The sequence below is a fragment of the Cricetulus griseus genome, chromosome 2 (assembly GCF_003668045.3).
Source record: "Cricetulus griseus strain 17A/GY chromosome 2, alternate assembly CriGri-PICRH-1.0, whole genome shotgun sequence".
NCBI lineage: Eukaryota > Metazoa > Chordata > Mammalia > Rodentia > Cricetidae > Cricetulus > Cricetulus griseus.
Window position 1 is genome coordinate 454,181,603 of NC_048595.1, and position 19,760 is coordinate 454,201,362.

Consider the following 19,760-nt stretch of genomic DNA (forward strand, 5'->3'; position numbering starts at 1 on the left):
AAGGGACTTAAACTGTCCTATAGTAATTTGAAGGGACCAGGATGACAAGAAGAGGGGATTCGGTTGAATAGTTGCAAGTAACTGTGCACCTTGTTTGACACTCTCGTGGGCTCAGGAGAAAGATGCATGTGTCAGGTGACACTGTGGCTCCAGCTGCTCCATGTTTCCCACCTGAGACTCAGACAGAACAGACCAGACTTCTGACTCACAGAGACTGTGAATGGATACGTTTCTACATTTTAACCTGATGATTTTGTGATACACTGCTAAGGGATAACAGGAAACTAACACATATCTCATAGTTTTGTTTTGTTTTTGTTTTTTTGATATTGACAATGTCCACAAAAATATGGCTTTTCCTTACACACAGTGGAGATAAAGCTCCTGTCTCAAATTCACATTGAAATTCTAACCCACTGGGTGTCAGTATTAGAAGGTAGGGTGGTTGTCAGGGGGTAGGGTCATGAGGACAGAGCTCCCTTGAATGGAACTGCCATATTGAAGACCTTACACGCCTGCCTTTCCCTCCTGTATGTGAGGGTGTGTTTAGAAGGGGCCATCATTAAACCAGAAAGCTTGCTCTCACCTCAGACTCTGGCGATGCCAATGCCTTGATTTGGAGAGAGCTATGAGAAATACATCTGTGTGCTTTACAAATTACCCACTCTATGACATTTTTGTCATAGCAGCACACATCTTTGGTGTTAAACAAAACTCACTCTTTTTCACAATAGGATATTCAATTTTTGGAAAGCTTTAATGATAAGACATTATTTCTCCTAAAATTCAGTTGCCATTTCTCTGCAATTTTGTACATTAATCTTTGTTGATCTATGTCAATGCGTACAATAAAAAAATCTCCAAAAATTCTTATCATAAGCTAGCATTTCAATGGTTGAAGACAACTATCATGGTGTCTACAAGTTTAATATAGTGAGTTTAAGGATACTGATTTGATGTTCTTAAGGTAGTTCACTGTAATTCTTCTGATATTCATGTTTTAATACAAAATAAATTTTGTTATTATTTGTGTGTGCACATGGTGTGTGTGGTGGGGTCATGTATATCCTAATGTGTATTGATAACTTTATGGAATTTAATTCTCTCCTTCTCCCTCTAAGTGGGTTCTGGGGTTTTAGCCCAGATTGCTGAGATTTCACAGCAAGTACCACTACCCTCTGCACCACGTCTTTGGCCCTTAGACACTTTTAATGTGCCTAAATTACCATGAAAGTTATAGCCTAAGAAGTACTGAGCCTATGTTTTCATCACCTGTGCTTTCTGAGTAAGTAACAATAACATGATTGATATGTGTTTTTCTATGCTGGGCAACAGACCCTACCATAGGTTTATCATAGGACAGTATTCCCAGGAATACCAGCAGTGGCCCTGGGAACACTGCCAGTAAGACATGGAGGGAAGTAGAGTTAGATAAAGAATGTGTGTATCACAATAAACAAATAGTGTGTACTAGAAGCTTCAGCCTGTTCTAACGAGAGCTGTAGAGCTTGGCTGGTCCTTCCCAAATGACCCAGTTGAAGCAGGGAGATTGGGCCTTTGTACTCTCATATTAACCAGTGGTTGTTGAAGCCTGCTCCTGGGAAGGAGAGATGAGTGTATGAGATGCCAAAACTGTCAGCTGAGGTCGATTTGCAATCTGTGAGCCCTTGGCTGACAACAACCCTGGCAGCTAAAGAAGGATTGTCTTGGGGGAACTGGGTGCCACCCAACAGCTGTCATTATAGTCTATTGAGAACCACTAGCTTTTGTAATATTCTGTCTCATCCTATTGGGGAATAGCTCCAGTAGGACTGTGATTGTTTTTACCCAGTGGGAAAAAAATGCTCAAGAGCACAGACTGCAGCATCCTGCCAAGAAAGTCTAACTTAGAGATGCGCTCTCTGGTCCATGCTCTCTCCTCTATCACTCAGTTAAGATTTTCCTTTTCATCACTCAGTACCTCTGCTTGTCCATGTGGATGGTTTGATAAGGTGACTTTAATGCCTCTAGCCACCATGCCTTCTCCAGGCTGTTTGCCATATTTAGCCACTGATTGACTTGGTTGGGGTAGTAGCCAGAGCTGCCCTTGGCAACCACCCGGACTCCCTACCTCCATTGTGGAACAGCAGACCTACCTACTTGTGACTTGGGCAGATTAGGCCAGACAGGACATTAGTTGTTCATTGTGATGATAACTCTTTCCGACAGCCTGCTGAGTTCTGCCGCCATGTTAGGGCCCCCAAATAACACACAGAGATTAATATTAGTTACAATGCTGCTGGCCAATGACTAAGATTCCTTATTTGCTAGCTCAGTCTTAATTATCAACCATAACTATGAATCTATATATTTTATATGGACTTATCTTACCAAGGATGCCGGCATTATGCACCTTGTCTTCCTGGGATCACATGGTGACTCCTGTCTTTCTTGCCTTCTCTCCTAGTCCCGCCTAACTTGCTTCCCTATTGGCCAACAGTGCTTTATCAACCAATAAGACAAACATATACACAGAAGGACCTCCCCCATCAGATCATGGCTTGTTTTTTTTTTTGTTTTTGTTTTTGTTTTTTGTTTTTTGCTGGGGGGGAGCACCAGAAACTTCAAGTGATACTATAATATCAGACATCATTTGAAGTTTGATGTTTTAGTGGATCTGTGTCCTCTGGTAAAAAATATTTCTTCTTGTAAACCCAGACTTAGTTGATAAAAGAAAAATAAAATAAAATTCTCTAAGTGGGTCTCTTGGAATGAAGGTAAGCAAGAACACTGCTTCTTTTTGAACCTTTTAATTAGTATATGTTCATTGCACATGGTGCTGGGTTCATGTAAGTATATAACGTACATTGACCATATTCTCAAGTCATACCCTGGACCCTCTCATCTCCTTCTCTCAGTCTTCCTTGCTATCCAACACCATGTTGCTCCACTGCCATGTCATATGCACACATGATTTTATACATCTATGTAAAATTTAGGATCCACAAATGAGAGAAGGTGAAATATCTGTTTCTCTACTGTAACTAGCTTAATATGAGTCCATCTCTTGGTGTCACATACTGTGGATTTAGTACCGTGTAATGATTGTAGAATTATGGCAAACACTGTTCTGGTGGGTGGTTATCACAAGTGTTATAACTACATTGATACCTCAGATGCACACTGTGCCTTCAAAAGACCACTTGATCTGCCTGTTGGTATGTTACAGGATTGGAGACTATCTTTTTTTTCTTTTTCTGTTTTCTTCTCCTCCTTCCTTCCTTTCTTTCTTTCTTCCTCTTTTTTCCTTCTCTCAGTATCTAATCCAGGATAGCCTTGAACTTGATATGTATCCTAGGTGGACCTCAGATTGCTGATCACCCCACCTTAGCCTCTGGAGTAGTGGGATTACACTCCTGCACCATCACTGGGTCACAAGCCGGCTATGCTTACTTCACACATTGCCCCTGTAAAACAGTATGCCTAGAAAGGCACTAGATTACACAAGGTCTCAATTAGGTGAATCAAAATTCTAAAACCTTTAGCACTTATGTGAAGGATATGCATCAGAGAGCCTCCAGGTGGTGTGATGATCTCTCTAGTGATTCCACCATAACAGAAGCAATGCAATGGGATGAACATGCCAATATGGGACTACTTATGCCCTTTGTGGGTTGGCACCAAGTCAAGGACTCAACATGCATTTTTTTCTGATAATTTGGATGTTTGTCAGTGGGAGGAGAAGTAAGAATTGCCGTTGCATCCGGTGCAGATCCCCCAGTCTTCCCACCAAATACCTGTTACCGTGCATTTAATTTGGTGAAAGTGCTGATGTTGGTAACGATGGGGAGATTAAAATGGACTGATGAAGACATTCTGTCAAGATGAAAACTGGGTCTCCTCCTCAGTGGATGGAGCCCAGCGGTGGTTAATAGGGTGGTGTGAAGACTTTGTCCCACAGTGGATGGAGCCGGGCGGTGGTTAATAGGGTGGTGTGAAGACTTTGTCACACTGTGGTTGGAGCCCGGCGGTGGTTAACAGGGTGGTGTGAAGACTTTGTCCCACAGTGGACGGAGCCGGGCGGTGGCTAACAGGGTGGCGTGAAGACTTTTCTCCTCTGTGCCGGTTTTCACAGGTGCATTTGCATATCCCTTCAAAGCTTCCTCGTCGCAAGCATCAAGCTTAATCTTTTAATACTCATATTAATTACTCAAGCCATTCATTATGCCAGTGAATTAGTACAAACTTATCTCTCTGCAGACCCGGAATGACCAAATTCACTGTTTAAATTCTCATCAGGATAAATTCATTTAGCACTCTGTTATGCAAACAATTCACGTTTAGCCTGGACCACCATACTCAGCCAGACTCTCCACGGTCTCATGAGAACTGTTGGTACATTGTGCTGCACTGAGTAGGAGATGAAGTCAGTGGCAGAGACTTAGAGATTGGAGCGTCCTGAACCCGCCTCTCACGTGCGGCCTCATGCGTTTTGGCCGTGGCACTAGCAGGTTCCAAATGTGCTTCTCCCACATTGTGGTGAGCCGGCATTGCATACCATCATTGGTGGCTTTGAGCTAAGCCAGCTCCTAGGATTTTTCTAGCGTCTAGGTCCCTTTTATAATTGTTGTTCTACCTTTCTCTGCCTAGTGGTATGACAGAAGCCATTTTTAAAATGGCAAAACCAGGACACAGCTTTCTTACTGCACAATTCCATGTCGCAATGTTATAACGCACAGCTCCATGTGTTATAACGCACAGTTCCATGTCACAATGTCATGAAGCAGTATGGAGCCCTATCACAGATGTCACACATCTCCCTCTGTAGATATCTCTAATACTCACTACCCCAGGGTCTGTTTACAGAAGCAGGCAGAACCTGGGGTGTTGTGAGAGATCTATCAGATGCACCTGCGGTTGTACAAATTAAGATACACAGAACTGGGATGATACAGGTTAATTTTATTGGAGAGAAATCACTTACATGATAAACCAAAAACCCAGGATTAGCACTCCGAGGATTCAAGCTCAGCTGCCCTCCATGGCCTGACCAGAACCCCGAGAGCACAAGACTGTCCCTGACTCCAGACCAAATCCCACACCCGCACGTACCCACCCGAGTATTAGTGCATCAGGTGAGTCTGATAGATCTCTCCCTACAATGGGGTAGTGAGTATAAACCAAACAATGGTTTACATTAGTCAGGACTCTTGGCCTGGACACCAAACCGGAAGCCATTACGTTATTCATAAGTGGTCATGAGATTGTTTCAAAGAGTGAAGGATGCTGTCCTCAGAACCAAAAGAAGCTAATTAGGCATTGCACTTCTTTGTGGATTATTTGAATTGTAGTCATTTACCTCTCCCAGGGGTGGTGAGATCCTGATGTGCCTCCATCACTGAACCCTTAACACGTTCACTGACATGAAAAGACCCCGAGGCTGATTTCCCATCACTAGATCATGTGTGTTTCACTAAGACCCTAACATTTTTCTCACTACTTGTTCATTCAATTTGATTAATATGACATTATAAGTAAATTGACCATTGTCATTTTCTCCCAGAAGATTTCCATAGTCCAATGAGTCACCACAAATCCATGTGTGTTGGAACTTAATCTCCAGTGCAGGAGTGTTAGAGACAGGGCTGAATGTAGGCTTCTGGTCATGAGTGCCTCGCCTTCGGGAATGGATAAATGGCACTGCAAAGGGATGGCAAGAATCGATCCTTTATCTCATAGTCTTCTGACAATGGGGACAAAGTATTCACCACCTTTCTGTTCTTCTGTTCTCTACCTGAGAACACAAGGAAGGTGTCATTGTAGACCAACATCTTGATCTTGGACTTCACAGCCTCTAGAATTGTGAAGGAATAAATTCCTGTTCTTTACGAATGACTCCGACTGCAGTAGCCTATTATCCCTGCACAAAGTGAACTAAAGCAATGTTCAAACAGACGGGGTCCCTTAGAACCTCAATATGCATAGAGAAAGTGAGTTAACGTGGACAAAGCTGAGACTGTCAGGGTCTAATGTAAATTTAAATAAATGCAAATTGCTTTCGGTCCTCCCTCGTGATTGAGATGAGAACTATCTCATTTTCCATTTACCTGGTTTGCCATAAACCTAAAACCATTGTAATCCGCTTGGCGAAACAGACCAGAGTTGGTAGAAGCAGCAGCATTTAAGACTATGAAGAACAAATTTGAGGTGATTCACTGCCATTTTCAAGCTTTCATAAAAATGGGTCCCAAATAGTAAGCAGATCTATGGTGAGGAGCACTGCTCAGGAAACCCGAGTTCCTTAACGTTGGCTTAGAACAGAGAAGGCACTTGGAACTGCCAGTTAGTTTTCCCCTGTCCTAGTTCTCGCCATCCAGGCTGAGAAGTGAAATGGAAGCTATCACCTACCGGGTCTGCCATGGCCCCTCGCAGCTTTGAAAATGAACACTAAGAAGGTCCACAGGTCCAGTGCACTCAGTGTGAGCTGTGCCAAGATCAATCTTCATTTCTTTACTGCTGTCTTAGTCAGGGTTTCTATTGCTGTAAAGAGACACCATGACCACAGCAACTCTTACAAAGAAAGATATTTAACTTGGGTGGCTACAGTTCAGAAGTTAAGTCCGTTATCATCTTGGTGTGTCATGGCAACATGCAGGCAGACACGGTGCCGGAGAAGTAGCTGAGAATCCTATATCTTGCAGGCAACAGGAAGTGGTCTGCCTCACTGAGCATGGGTTGAGCATATATGAAAGTCCAAAGCTCACTTCCACAGTGACACACTTCCTCCAACAAATCAAAACTCCCTAATAGTGCCACTCCCTTTGGGGACCCTTTTCTTTCAAACCCCCACACTTGGTGTCATGAAACTCCACTGAAACACAGCTATGATGGTATTCGGGTCCCTAGGTGCTAATTTTAATTTTGTTTCTGCTAAGGATGTTTAGCATTTACATTCACTAACATAGGAGTAGCAACATAAATGGCCATTAGTTCCTATGACAAAATCGTGATTTGTTATCAGTGGTACACATAGCTGCATGATCCTCACCAGAAACCAGTCTTCTCTAGGCAGCAGCTTATGTTTGCATCTCAGAACAAGCCAGCAGCCATTGTCTGAGCAAAGGACAGTGATTTCATTGAGGTGACTGACTTCAATTTTTTATTATTATTTATTCTTCTCTCATACAATACATCCTGACCAGTTTCCCCTCTGTGGTGGCTTTCAAGAAAATGGCCCACAAAGGGAGTGGCCCTATCAGGAGGTGTGGCCTTGTTGGAGTAGGTGTAGTCTTTTTGGAGGAAGTGTGTCACTGTGGAGTCAGGCTCTGAGGTCTCACATGTGCTCAAGCCATGCCCGATGTCTGAGAAAACTTCCTGTTGCCTGCAAATCAAAATGTAGGATGCTTGGCTACTTCTCCAGCATGATGTCTGCCCGTGTCCCAGCATGCTGTACCATGATGATATTGGACTAAACTTCTGACCTGTATATGAGCCGCCACAGTTAAATATTTTCCTTTATAAGAGTTGCCATGGCCATGGTATCTCTTCACAACAGTAGAAGCCCTAAGGAAGACACCCTCCTCCCAGCACCACCACCGCTTTCCCTCCCCTGCAGACCCACTCCACCTTTGCTTCTCCCTTCCCCCCCACCGGAAAGAAGTAACAGTCAGACCATCGGCCCAGACATAAACATGGATGAGCTGTAGGATGGTTTATACTCTTCATCTTTTTCTGGAACAGGGTGAATTTGGGCAAAGCATTCTGAAAAGGAGATGGGGAAAAGAAGGCGCTGCTGTTTCCACTGTAAATCATAGATTTTTTTCAAGGACAGAGAGGGCACATAGACCTAAGGGCACACTCAACTGCAAGTGGCTATATTTCCAGAAGCTAGAAAATCTGAGCTTCTCTGCTTGACTCATTAATGCAATAGATGGTCATCCTTACTCTCTTGTGTAGCTTCCCTCAAAGAACTAACCACCAAATTAAAATGCTGGGTTTTTTTTACACAAACTTTCCTCCTACTCTGGTTGTATGAGACTGAGCCAGCGGCCTCATTAAAAGCCCGACTTTCAGATGAGTCAGTGTTGCTGCTGCTGTTGTTAGAACCCAAATGGTTACTGTGTTTTACAAAAAGGGAATGAGGGCGTGAGAAGAATGGTTTTAATTTGTTTTGTTCTTCCTCTGTAGTGCTTTTTTTTTTTTTTTTTTTTTTTTTTTTTTTTTGGTTTTTCGAGGCAGGGTTTCTCTGTGTAGCTCACTGTAGTGCTTTTTTAAAATGTGTATTAGAAACTGCCACTGTACTGGCCAGTTGTGAGTGTCAACTCAACACAAGCTGGAGTCTTCCGAGAGCAAGGAGCCTCAGCTGAGGAAACGCCTCCATGAGATCCAGCTGTAAGGCATTTTGTTAATTAGTGACTGCTGGAGGAGGGCCCAGCCTGTGGTGGGTGGGGCCATACCCGGATTTGTCCGTCCTGGGTTCTATAAGAAGGTGGGTTGAGCAAGCCGTGGGAAGCAAGGTAGCGAGTAGCTCCCCCCCCCCACGGCCTCTGCATCAGCTCCTGCCTCCAGGTTCCTGTCCCGTCTCACTCCGCCAGTGATGGACTGAAATCTGAAGTGTTCGCCAAATAAACCCTTCCCTCCCCAACTCACTCTTCGGTTGGGGTGTTTTGTCACAATACAAACCCTAACTAAGACAACTACCAAAAGCACAAAGCAGAGATGCTAACAAATGTAAGGACTAATCACAGTGAACTCCACTAATTACAAGGAAAGACAGGGCAGAGATTAACCCCAGCAGCTCCCATGTCCATGTGGATGCTGATACGGTGATTGCGAGCAAATTGAAAATAAGGTCTTGCTGGCACTAGTGGTTTGTTATGTCCTGGCTCTTCTCCAAAAGGTTCATTTACAACCATGTGTAATGTAAGAAAGACCCATCATTGGAAAATCTCCCAGGTTCCCTGGGCCTATCCTCAGACAAATGTTGACCACTTCCTCAGATGAACTTCCAATTTCTATTTGAGATATTTTGATATAAAATTGTGTGAACTTGTTTTATTTATCTTCTATTTTTGCAGCTGATGTTATGAGGTACAGGGCATTGGTTATTTCAGATCTATTTTGGATCTTAGATGTGCCTGACACTTTCCATTTTTCATACTTAGTGATTTCCTGAGTTATTTGATGCTGATTTTCTTGCCACACAAAAAACATTCAAAACCGGAGGGCTTCAGAACAGTGAAATTAGATACTTGGGTTATCTGAAATGATTCTCAGCAGATAAAGGTTAGAACCAATCGACTCATTAAGAATGAGACCTAACGGCAGCAGCTAAACACAGAAAGTTAACAGTTAGGAGCAGAGAAAATCTTTGCCTATTTTAGACAATGTCCTTAGTTTGAATATATTTTTACAAAGTCATACTTTAATAGTATAGGGCAGCTGAGAAGTAGTTAGGTCAAGAAATGTTGTTAATTAAAGTGGAGCAGAGAGAACAATGGCTTTGTAAAGATGCCCATATTTCAAGTTTCATCACCTCTAAGTATGTTTTCTTGCCTGGAAAGGGGGATACTGCCCACGTCCTTGAGATACATAACCTCGAGGAAAGGAGGTCTTGGGTTGTATGTAGAACCCCAATCTGATACACTCGATGGACTGAAAGCAGAAATCATTCAGAGGTTGTGACAATGGAAGAAGGGTCAGAGAGTTGTGAAGCAGTGGAGTGCACGAGAAATGTGCTAGCCTCCAGAACTAATGGGCTGGTTCTGTATACACTTACACGTGTGTTATCTTGCGTTAAACTAGCAATTACAGGCAAATGTACATGCATTGCAGTTTTGACGAGTTTTACTTTAACTGAAATTATTTGACATCCACAAATATTTATTGCATAGTCATCAGTGGGTGAAGTACAAGAATTAGAGCAGAAGGCTATGGAGAAGGTATGTTCTTTTTAAAGCAGTTTACATATGTGTAGGAATATGATGTATATGTGCATAGCAACAATTTAAAAAGTAGAAGACAAGAAGCTGGGAGAGCTCAAGGAGGCGCCCATGGGAAAGAGAAAGGCGAAAACGGCTCAATTACCTTTTTAGTTCCAAACATATAAAATATATTTTAAAGATGAACAAATGTGTCTGTTTGGTTATATTTTTCAGACTTTAGCAATAATCTTTATTCAAGTTCTAAAATTCATATGTAAATGAAAATATAATATAGTTATGACATTTATTTGCTCAAAACCTCAGTGTTTTCAACCATTATTAACATGTTCTATAATTCCATCTGTTTATATGCACACAAACCTATGCACACAAAGTAATTGGAATTTTATTGTGAGTATAGAACCACAGCCACATGCTGGGTGTTGGTGGCACATGCCTTTAATCCCAGCACTCGGGAGGCAGAGGCAGGCAGATCTCTGAGTTGGAGGCCAGCCTGGTCTCCAGAGCGAGTGCCAGGATAGGCTCCAAAGCTACACAGAGAAACCCGGTCTCGGGAAAAAAAAAAGAAAAAAAACAGCCACAGAGAAAAAAAATATTCAGCAGCTCATCACTGTTCCAAAGGCTGAGTACCCATTAATTACTCAGTCTTCATATTTCACCTGGCCGCTTGATGTTTTTGTGATTGCATTTGCAAGCGCGTGTGTAACTACCCATTCAAAACATTGTATGTCAGATATCTTCCTCAACTGCATGTCTCAACTCCAGTTCATCATCAAATTCTGCAAATTTGATGATATTAGAGTGTTAATGTTGTCCATTTTATCCATTTCTAATAATTCCTTGATTCCATCACCGTTTTTACCAAAGTCCACCTGGATTGCATTGCTATCCTTCTATATTGCCTCACTTTGGCCACTCAGAGCAAATCTATATCAACATCCAGTGTTATCTTCCCAAAATACACATAAGACACCATTCTAGTAAGAGTTCAATCATTTTCATTTCTTTAGAATAAAATCAAAATACCCTGAATTTCTCCCAGAGTTTTTTGTGTTGTGTAATCTCTTCTTACTTCTCCAGTATTTATTTCCTTATATGAATGAGACATTGGGGTAAATTTAGAGAGTTTGAGATTGTGCATTGATCAACATATAAAATAAGGAGATAACTTGAGAAATATTTACTATGAATTTATTTTAATGAGACCTTACCTAAAGATGGAAATAGTATTGTATTTTGTGTCTTTTTTTCTTTTTATATAAATACTACTGGTATTTTTCTGACTTGTTTTATGTTTTTCTAGTACAGGCATTACTTTAGAAGATAGTCTGGAATCCACACAGATAAACAGTAATAGAATCTATAGATCTTTTCAAAACAAACAACAGGACTCTGTGGATGCTGGAGTTCCTAGAAAGTGATTCATTCCCTCATTCTACAGGGTGCCTGCTCTTGCTAACAATGAAGTAAAAGAAAGTAAGGTACCTGAGAGGCTCATGTACCTGGAGTACACGAGAAAACATAGCTGTAACCTCTGTTACTTTGCTTAACAGGAAGCTAGGTTTGTGTTTCCCGTTCCTAATAAGAGACAAAACCATGGAAACTCCTGGGGATTCAGGGAGATCGCCACAGCAAAGTTTCATAGCCCAAGAGAAGCCTGTTTGCTTAGGAGCAGAGAAAGCTAGCAACAACAGTTGAAGAACTAGGAGCAAGTTGTGGAGGATGCATTAATCAGGACATATGGTCATTTGCATTTACAGCTTCATCTGAATCATCTTAACTGGTTCCAGAGGGGTGGAAAGTGGTTTACAAGGTATCTAAAATGCAAGAAAAACAGAGGAGAAGGTAAAAGGGAAATACCCGGGATGTAAATGGAAAGAGAAATAAAACAGGTAAAAATGAATCCTTAGAACACTTTTTGGATTCCAAACCACAAGACCTACCAGTGAAACACCTATAACCAGTGATGAGCTCACGCAGGCCTTGGTCCAGAAGGCCTTCATGTTTTAAAGGGCTCCCAGGTGGACAGATTCCTGTCCTCTTTGCTTCTCTGGCATCTTGTGAGAGAGTCAAGCAGATGCTGTAACAGGCTGCTTGGTCTTCTGTCAGAGACCAGGCCTCAGTTTCAGTTTCCTGAGACCAAGCAAGCAGTTTCTGAACGAGCGTCAAACAAATGGACAATCAATCTTCAATGTCCCTGGCAGCAGGGACAGGGAGATAACATGTATCAAGCCGGGGCCATCCCTTCCAAGGCAATGACCAAACAGGGACAAATCCTCTACCCCTCCTTCTGGAATTTATCCAAAGATAAATTTATCCAAAGAATTTATCCAAAGACATCCCCAAAGATGGGAGAACCGTAGTCCCAGCCAGCCTGCCAGCCCCAGCCAATCAGAAGTGGACTAATGTAACTCTGCTTGCTAAGCCAATAAAAATAGAATGAGCTCACTGCTTCTGAAACTCCCCTTAGCAGTCCTTAAAAGGACTTCCATGCTCCGCTCAGGGTCATGGCCATTTTGTACAGGTGAAGGACCCCGCAAATCCTAGTATAATAAATAAACACTCTTGTTGATTGTATATGGGACTGGTGGTCTTTGGTGGGACTTCTCGTGGACCTTAACACTTGCAACGGTTCTTTCCAAAAGTCCATGAGATGTGTCGTCACTTTAATACTGTACGTTGTGTTGCACCTAACTTTAAGTTCCTTAAAACCTTGGTCTGGATGTTTATGGTGTCTTCTCTCGCTTACTACAGGCACATTTAGTGCTTATTCAATTTTTAAGTTGATGGGTACTAGATCAAGGCAAGGGAAGAAACAAGGGAGAGACACAGAAGGGAGCTAAAATAGACTCAATAAAAGCTAGGGGTGAAATTTCTTTCTCTAAAGTAAAAATGCTGTTTTGTGGCCACAGAAAATGCAGCCAGAGGGTTGGTGTTGTGTTAAATCTAACAATTCTCCACTCTTTGCTCCTCATTGATTCCCACTGGTACTGTGTGTACTATATCCATTCACATATCTTTATCCCCCTCATTAGCTCTAGATGGGATTTCTAAAACAAAATATATTTTTAATTATTCTATGTGTATGGGTGTTTCACCTTCATGTATGTCTATGTACCATTTGTGTGTGTGGTGCCCAAGGTGGTCAGAAGAGGGGAAATCCCCTGGAACTGGAATTACAGATGGTTGTGAGCCACCATGTGATCACTGGGAATTGAACTTGTGTCCTCTGGAAGAGGAGCCTGTGCTCTGAACCACTGAGCCATCTCTCCAGCCCATTAGAATGAAATCCTTTGGTTGAAGGATGCAAGATACTGGATAAGAAGTATTGCTTTCGCTCTAAGGAGCAACCCCTTACCTTTCTGTTTTTCCTCTTCTCTCTTGTGTTATTCAATCTCCATCTTCAGGGACAACTTCAATCTAGTGACTTCCCAGAAGCATCTGTAAAATTAAAAAGCTCTGAGAGGCTGTACAATTCTGAGAGTACCTCCCAGGCTTATACTTATCTCCATGAAACACTGAAGACACAGAACAAGGCTCTCCTCCCAAACACTGTCCTGACTCTCCTCCCAAACACTGCATCCCAACTGCCCTCCCAAACACTACATCCCAACTCTCCTCCCAAACCCTGCATCCCAACTCTCCTCCCAAACACTGCATCCCAACTCTCCTCCCAAACACTGCATCCCAACTCTCCTCCCAAACCCTGCATCCCAACTCTCCTCCCAAACACTGCATCCCAACTGCCCTCCCAAACACTACATCCCAACTCTCCTCCCAAACCTTGCATCCCAGCTCTCCTCCCAAACACTGCATCCCAGCTCTCCTCCCAAATCAGCTTCCTGACTCTGAATCCTATGTAGCATGGTGTATGAAATTAAGGTTTCAATTAGAATTAACTTTATCTATCTAAAATCTACATCTCTAAAACATGTAAATAACCCTAGATTACACCGAAGGAGCCATTGTAAGCACTGCAATCTTTATAAATGAAGGAGTTGGAAAAGTAAGTGTTGTGATGATAAACTGTGAGGACTTAAATGCCCATTGCTGCCATTGGGAGTGGATGAGCGCCACAAGACAAGGAATGAGGCAGCTGTCAAAAACTAGGAAAACAAAGACAAACAAAAATGCTATCTCCTTGGGTTTCTGGAGTAAGCCAATCTTATCATGACCTGGATTTTTAGCCCAGTGTTACTCTGTTAGGTTTCTGACCTTGAGAACATGAAATAATAAACATGTTACTTTAAGCTCCCAAGTTTGTTGTAGTTGGTTACAGAAACCAGGGGAACATAGGGCAGCACCTGTCTGCCTCCAAGGCCCCAGCTCTGCCTAGCCTCACCTATGCCTTCCTTTTCTAGGTGAAGAATGTTTTTACATTCTAATAGCAAGTGCTCAGCCAACAGTCCATGCAGCTTCACCTTCTGTTTTATAATTGTGTCTCTTAAGACTGCACTAAAAATAACCATAGAGGCATGGCATTGGCAGGTCGAAGTTCAGAATTCCAATTTGACCTTTGCATTTGTTGATTCCCAATCAGAAATAACACTGACACTGACCAAGACCAATCCTAGCCACAGTCTGACTCCTCTGTGCTCTGTCCAGAACTCTGCCCCCTTTGATAAATTCTATTTGCACTTGTTATCCAAAGGAAGGAAACTAGAATTTCTCTCCCAGACTCTAAACAGAAAAACCCTCATCTATTTTTTAAATGCAAGCATCAGACTAGAATATGGCAGACGACCTTAAACAAGGTGGTTGCTTAGCCAATGTTCATTACCCACTGTCAATAAACCTCACGAGGACATACATTTCTGTTTCAATCTCTGGGATAATAGAGTATTGCTTTATGGGACTCTTGTTGCAAATCCCTTTGAACTCTGGGTGGCAACTGAATTACAGGAAGTGAGCACAGTCCCTGCCAGTGATGAAGACTCACAGTGTGACCCCAAGCCAGGGACTTTCACATCATTCTTGCCAATTCTCGAGATCATTCTCATTTTACAAAAGAGGAGCCATGTCTTATGCAGGTTAAACATGTTTCTTTTCAGCTCACGTGAACCAGAAAGTGGTGAAGGCAGTATTTGACCTTGTAGTCTTTTGATGTGGGTTCAGTGTTCTTTATAGGTATGTAGTCCCTACCTCCCAGCACTCAGACGAGTGGGGAACATAGGCGTGAAGCCAGTTTCTCCCCACAGCCCAGTCCGTGGCCAATCCCTCACTTTGTCTAAGTCCTCTTTCTGTTAACTGGACCTGCTTTGGGGTTAACAGCCCAGAGACTATTGGTGCAAGCTAGGAAAAATACAGTAGTAGCCTGAGAGTGTGTGGAGAGGAACAAAGAACATGAAGTATTGCCCACCACAGTTTGAATCTTAAACTCACCGATTTGTGGGAATTATACAAATATTTTAACATTAATAATGGAGGCATTACTTAAATGAATGTGACCAGAATCACATGATAGCATTACAGAGGACTTAAGATGCTGTCTGACATTTTAAATGGCAGAAGTAAAAGATAGGGAATATTAAGATTTGTGTCATGTCCATAATCTTTATAGAAAGCAGTGGTAGAAACTGAACTAAAGCTTCCTACATTTGAAGGAAATATTTGAGTCTATTTTATGATGTCATTTTTCCAAGGAATCACAGTTTCTAATGCACAAGTATAATGTGGTTGTATAATTTTTTCATTTTAATCAAAACCATAATTTATATACCATCATAAAAATCTTCACTAGAGCTCTTGTAGATTTTATGGACACTAATTTTAAAAACCAAGACAAACTTTTTAAAAAACACGCAGACCTGGTTTGTTTTCATGAATGGATTCTTGGCAATTCTTTTCATTTCAATAGACTTTGTCAGCTGTGACATGAACTGGAGCTGGGTGACCACTGTTCCATGTTTGAGAACTCCAGTCCCCACTCAGCAGTTAGGGACAGTTCAAATTCCTCCCATGTTGGATATCCTTAAGTGGCAGGCACAGATGCTTAGCCAGCAGATTAAGGGTAGGAGACCATCCAAACCTTTAACAGTTGGTTCCACCAGCCTTGCCAACCTCCATGTCATTTTGCATCCTGTGTGCCAAGACATGTCACACCTAACTATAGCATGCTACCCTTGTTTCAAGCAGAAACTGTCGAAAAAAGTTATGGTGCCTGGCCTGCACCAGTTTTCTTAATGTAGTTGATGATCTCCTTATCATATGTCTCAACAGATGCAAGAAATTTGGAATAACCCCCTATAACACATCTGACCACCAAGAATTAATGATGGATATCAACAATAGAAAGCTTACAAACTCATGGAAATTGAACTCTCTATTGAATGAAAAGTGGGTCAAGACAGAAATTAAGAAATTAATTAAAGACTTTCTAGAATTGAATAAAAATGAATAAACATCAAACTCAAACTTATGGCACACAATGGAGATAGTTCTAAGAGGCATCTTCATACCACTCATTGCCAAAATTGTTCGGGGAAATAATGGTTGAATCATGTAGTCAAAGACAGATTTCTCTTATGCATTCAGGTGTAAACCCAACAGTGTTAACGATGGTGAAATGACAATAAAGAAAGTTTAAAGAGTTTGCTTTCAAAACAACATCGGTAACTTCATCCCCAATCCCAATGTTTTCTGCATATGACTACAGAATTGAAAAAATAAAAAGAGTGAAAACATTTTCAGTAAACTTCAAACATCCCAGAGTGACTCTAGGTAGCCATACTTCTCTTAGGTTGACTACAGAATTCGTCCAGTAGCTATCTACTCCTTTATTGGTCTTGATTAAGAAAATTGATGATTTCTGATTAGATGTAGTAAAAATAAATTGAACACGATAAATATTGAGGATAAAGAATTTTACACGATGACCTGCTCCGTGAAATTAAATTTTATGTGATTAGCCACATCTCATTGTCTGACTTCCTGATTCTGATTTATATACACATTCAAAGCTTCAACATCATTTTTATAGTAGATAGGGTTTCCAAAATAAAATGTCAATGATAATTTCCATAAAGCTTTGTGGCCACCACTTGTTTGGGAATATCAACACTTACTGTGCACCTTTATTTTAATGAGTACATAGACTTCAACTCTTTATAATTCTAACATATAATACTTCATTAAGTATATAACTTGATTTAAGTTTTATGAACATTTGTTCCAAGAAATGTTCTAAGTTTCACTTCCCAGTTCATTAGTAAGCAGTCTGTGTACACATCTAATGTCATCTAGAAAGCCAAAGTATGTTTGTTCAGAATTTGCTTTAATCTAGATAAGCTTTGCAATCAGAACTTCCCTAGGACAGCAACAGCCTTCACCTGTTTCTTTCTGTGGCTAACAAGAGTCTTGGTTCCTCCTCACCAGTATGATCATCTGCAATGTGAATAAGAAGAACCCGCATAGTAAACCTGCTTGCTGAATTGCTTGGTTTGGAAATATGCTATCCTAAGACTAATCTAGTAGTGAATAATTTTCTTTAAGTGGTCTGCCTAAAATCTGCTTTTCTTTCTGTCTTGGAGTGATAAAAGACTATGTTAATTCTCTCTAGATCAGAGAGGTAATGGTGTTTGTATGAACATATTAATATGGTTGCATGTGGCCTGTTCCTACCTGGAAATGAACAGACACCGATCACAGACATGCTGGCCTCAGTCACGGCCTAAAACATTCATATGCAGAGCAATGGTGTTCTGTTAATGATTTAGTAACAACATACAACCATTGTTCCTGTCAGTTTGGAAGCCACTCTAAAAACTATTGGCTGTGCCATGCACATGTTTGCAACATGTATACATGGGTGCACATATATGTATTTGAATTAGATGTGTGTGTGTGTGTGTGTATTTGTATACCCATACAGTCTTAAATCCTGCATAAGCATTTATCTATATTAAGACTTGGGCAAGCAAGTTTCACATGTAAAATGCATCTTGAGGGTGAGGCCTCCCATGGGGGATCATCAAAGTCTGGAGATAGATTTCACTACTCCAATCCTTGGAAGGGGTGATGTTGAGGGCTCACACTTAATTAAAAGTCATTTTGTGACTAACCGCATGGTTGGAATTTCCATGTTAGAAGTGATACCCTTTGTGATACCCTCAGGTGGCTGCGATTGTTTTCTGTCTCACTCAGGAATAAAGTAAATATGGAATGTCTAAAGAATACAATTCTATTCAAGGAAAAGCAGGTGGGAAGTAAGGGTCTGCCCACTGTGTGAGAAGCCGTGGTGTCACTGGGGTGAGTTCTAATTCTGGACAGAACAGAGACCCACCAGACAGGGGCCTAGCTTCATGGTGCCTGCAAGGAGACAAAGGGCAAGCAGAGAGAAGTATGCACTCCTCCCGTGCCCCATTCTCTTTTTCCATCCCATTTTTAGCTGGCTATTTCTCTTGGCTGGAAATTCTGCTTTTACTTTGATGCCAGTGATTCATGAACTAGAGAGCTCTGGATGTAATTCTAAATTTAAGAATTCATTTCACCAATTTTAGCAGAGAAAACATTAGAAATGCCCATAAATAAACTATGGATGGGTGTTCTTGTCGGCCTCTGGAGAGCCATGAGCTATTTGGTGAGCATTTAGATTTACTTTGTGCTCATTTTCTGCTCCACTAGCCTTGGAGGTATGTAGGTTACAGGCGACAGCTACCCAAGCAGGAAGAGGATATAACGTCTTTATTGGGAGAACAAGTTATTAAAGTAAGACTGGAAAGAAAGAGTTTGGAAAACAATGAAAGGTAAACCAAGAAACCACATTGGAGGAAAAATTGACTTAAGAACATCATAGCCTTCTGAATTGCCACATTGTAGGCTAAAAGGCTCGAATGAATTTCCCAGTAAAAGCATCTAAAATAGCTGGGTATAAGATAAAATGCAAATGAAAGACAGTGGACGGCCGGTCATTTCAGACAACTGTAATGAAAAAGCCATTATCAAAGGCAGAAGGGCACTTTGTAATGATAAAAGATGTAACTCATCAAGAAATTATAACAATTTAAATGTGGCATGCTTTTACTGGTGCAGCTTCATATTTGGGACCCTAAAGTGACAGAAATACAAGAATTAGACAAGATCATAATTTCATTGAAAGATTAATTCCTCTCACACAAACTGAAAAACTAAAAAGCAAATAAATCTAAGAATATGACGATTTTAACAGCAGAACTCTAAGTTGAAATTATAGACACATAAGAACATGTTTGCTTGTCAGGCTATGGTGGCACACTTGGGAGGCAGAGGCAGGCGGATCTCTGTGAGTTCGAGGTCAACCTGGCGCGCAGGATGAGATCCAGGACAGCAAAGGCTACGCAGAGAAAACCTGCCTCAAAAAGAAAAAATAATAATCTTTGCTCAACAATGACAACTATTTTCAAAACTATGAAATGTTTGTAAACTAGTCACTTTCAGGGTTACAAAGTGAGCCTTAACAGCTTTCCAGTGGATGACTTCGAGAGGATGGGAGATTCTGGCCACCTTCCAGTTGCTGACCTAACCCTATGCTCATGAGGCCAGCACTGAGGTGGGCTCTGGTTCAGACAAAGAGTGAATGAAATTAGGGGGTAAGGGAGGAATTGGAGGTGAGGGAATGGAGGGTTGATTTAATCCAAATATATTATATGCATATATGAAATTCTCAAACAATGATTTTTTGTAAAGAAAGGATAATACGTGAGGGTATAGCTCAGTATAGAGCGCTTGTTTAGCGTGTGCAAAGACCCAATTTCCTGCTTGGTAACACACACACAGAGTAAAGGCAGCACAAATGTAAACAGATAGGAAATAATATCCATGAAAATGTAAATCATCAAGTCAAATTACATGCAACTAAGT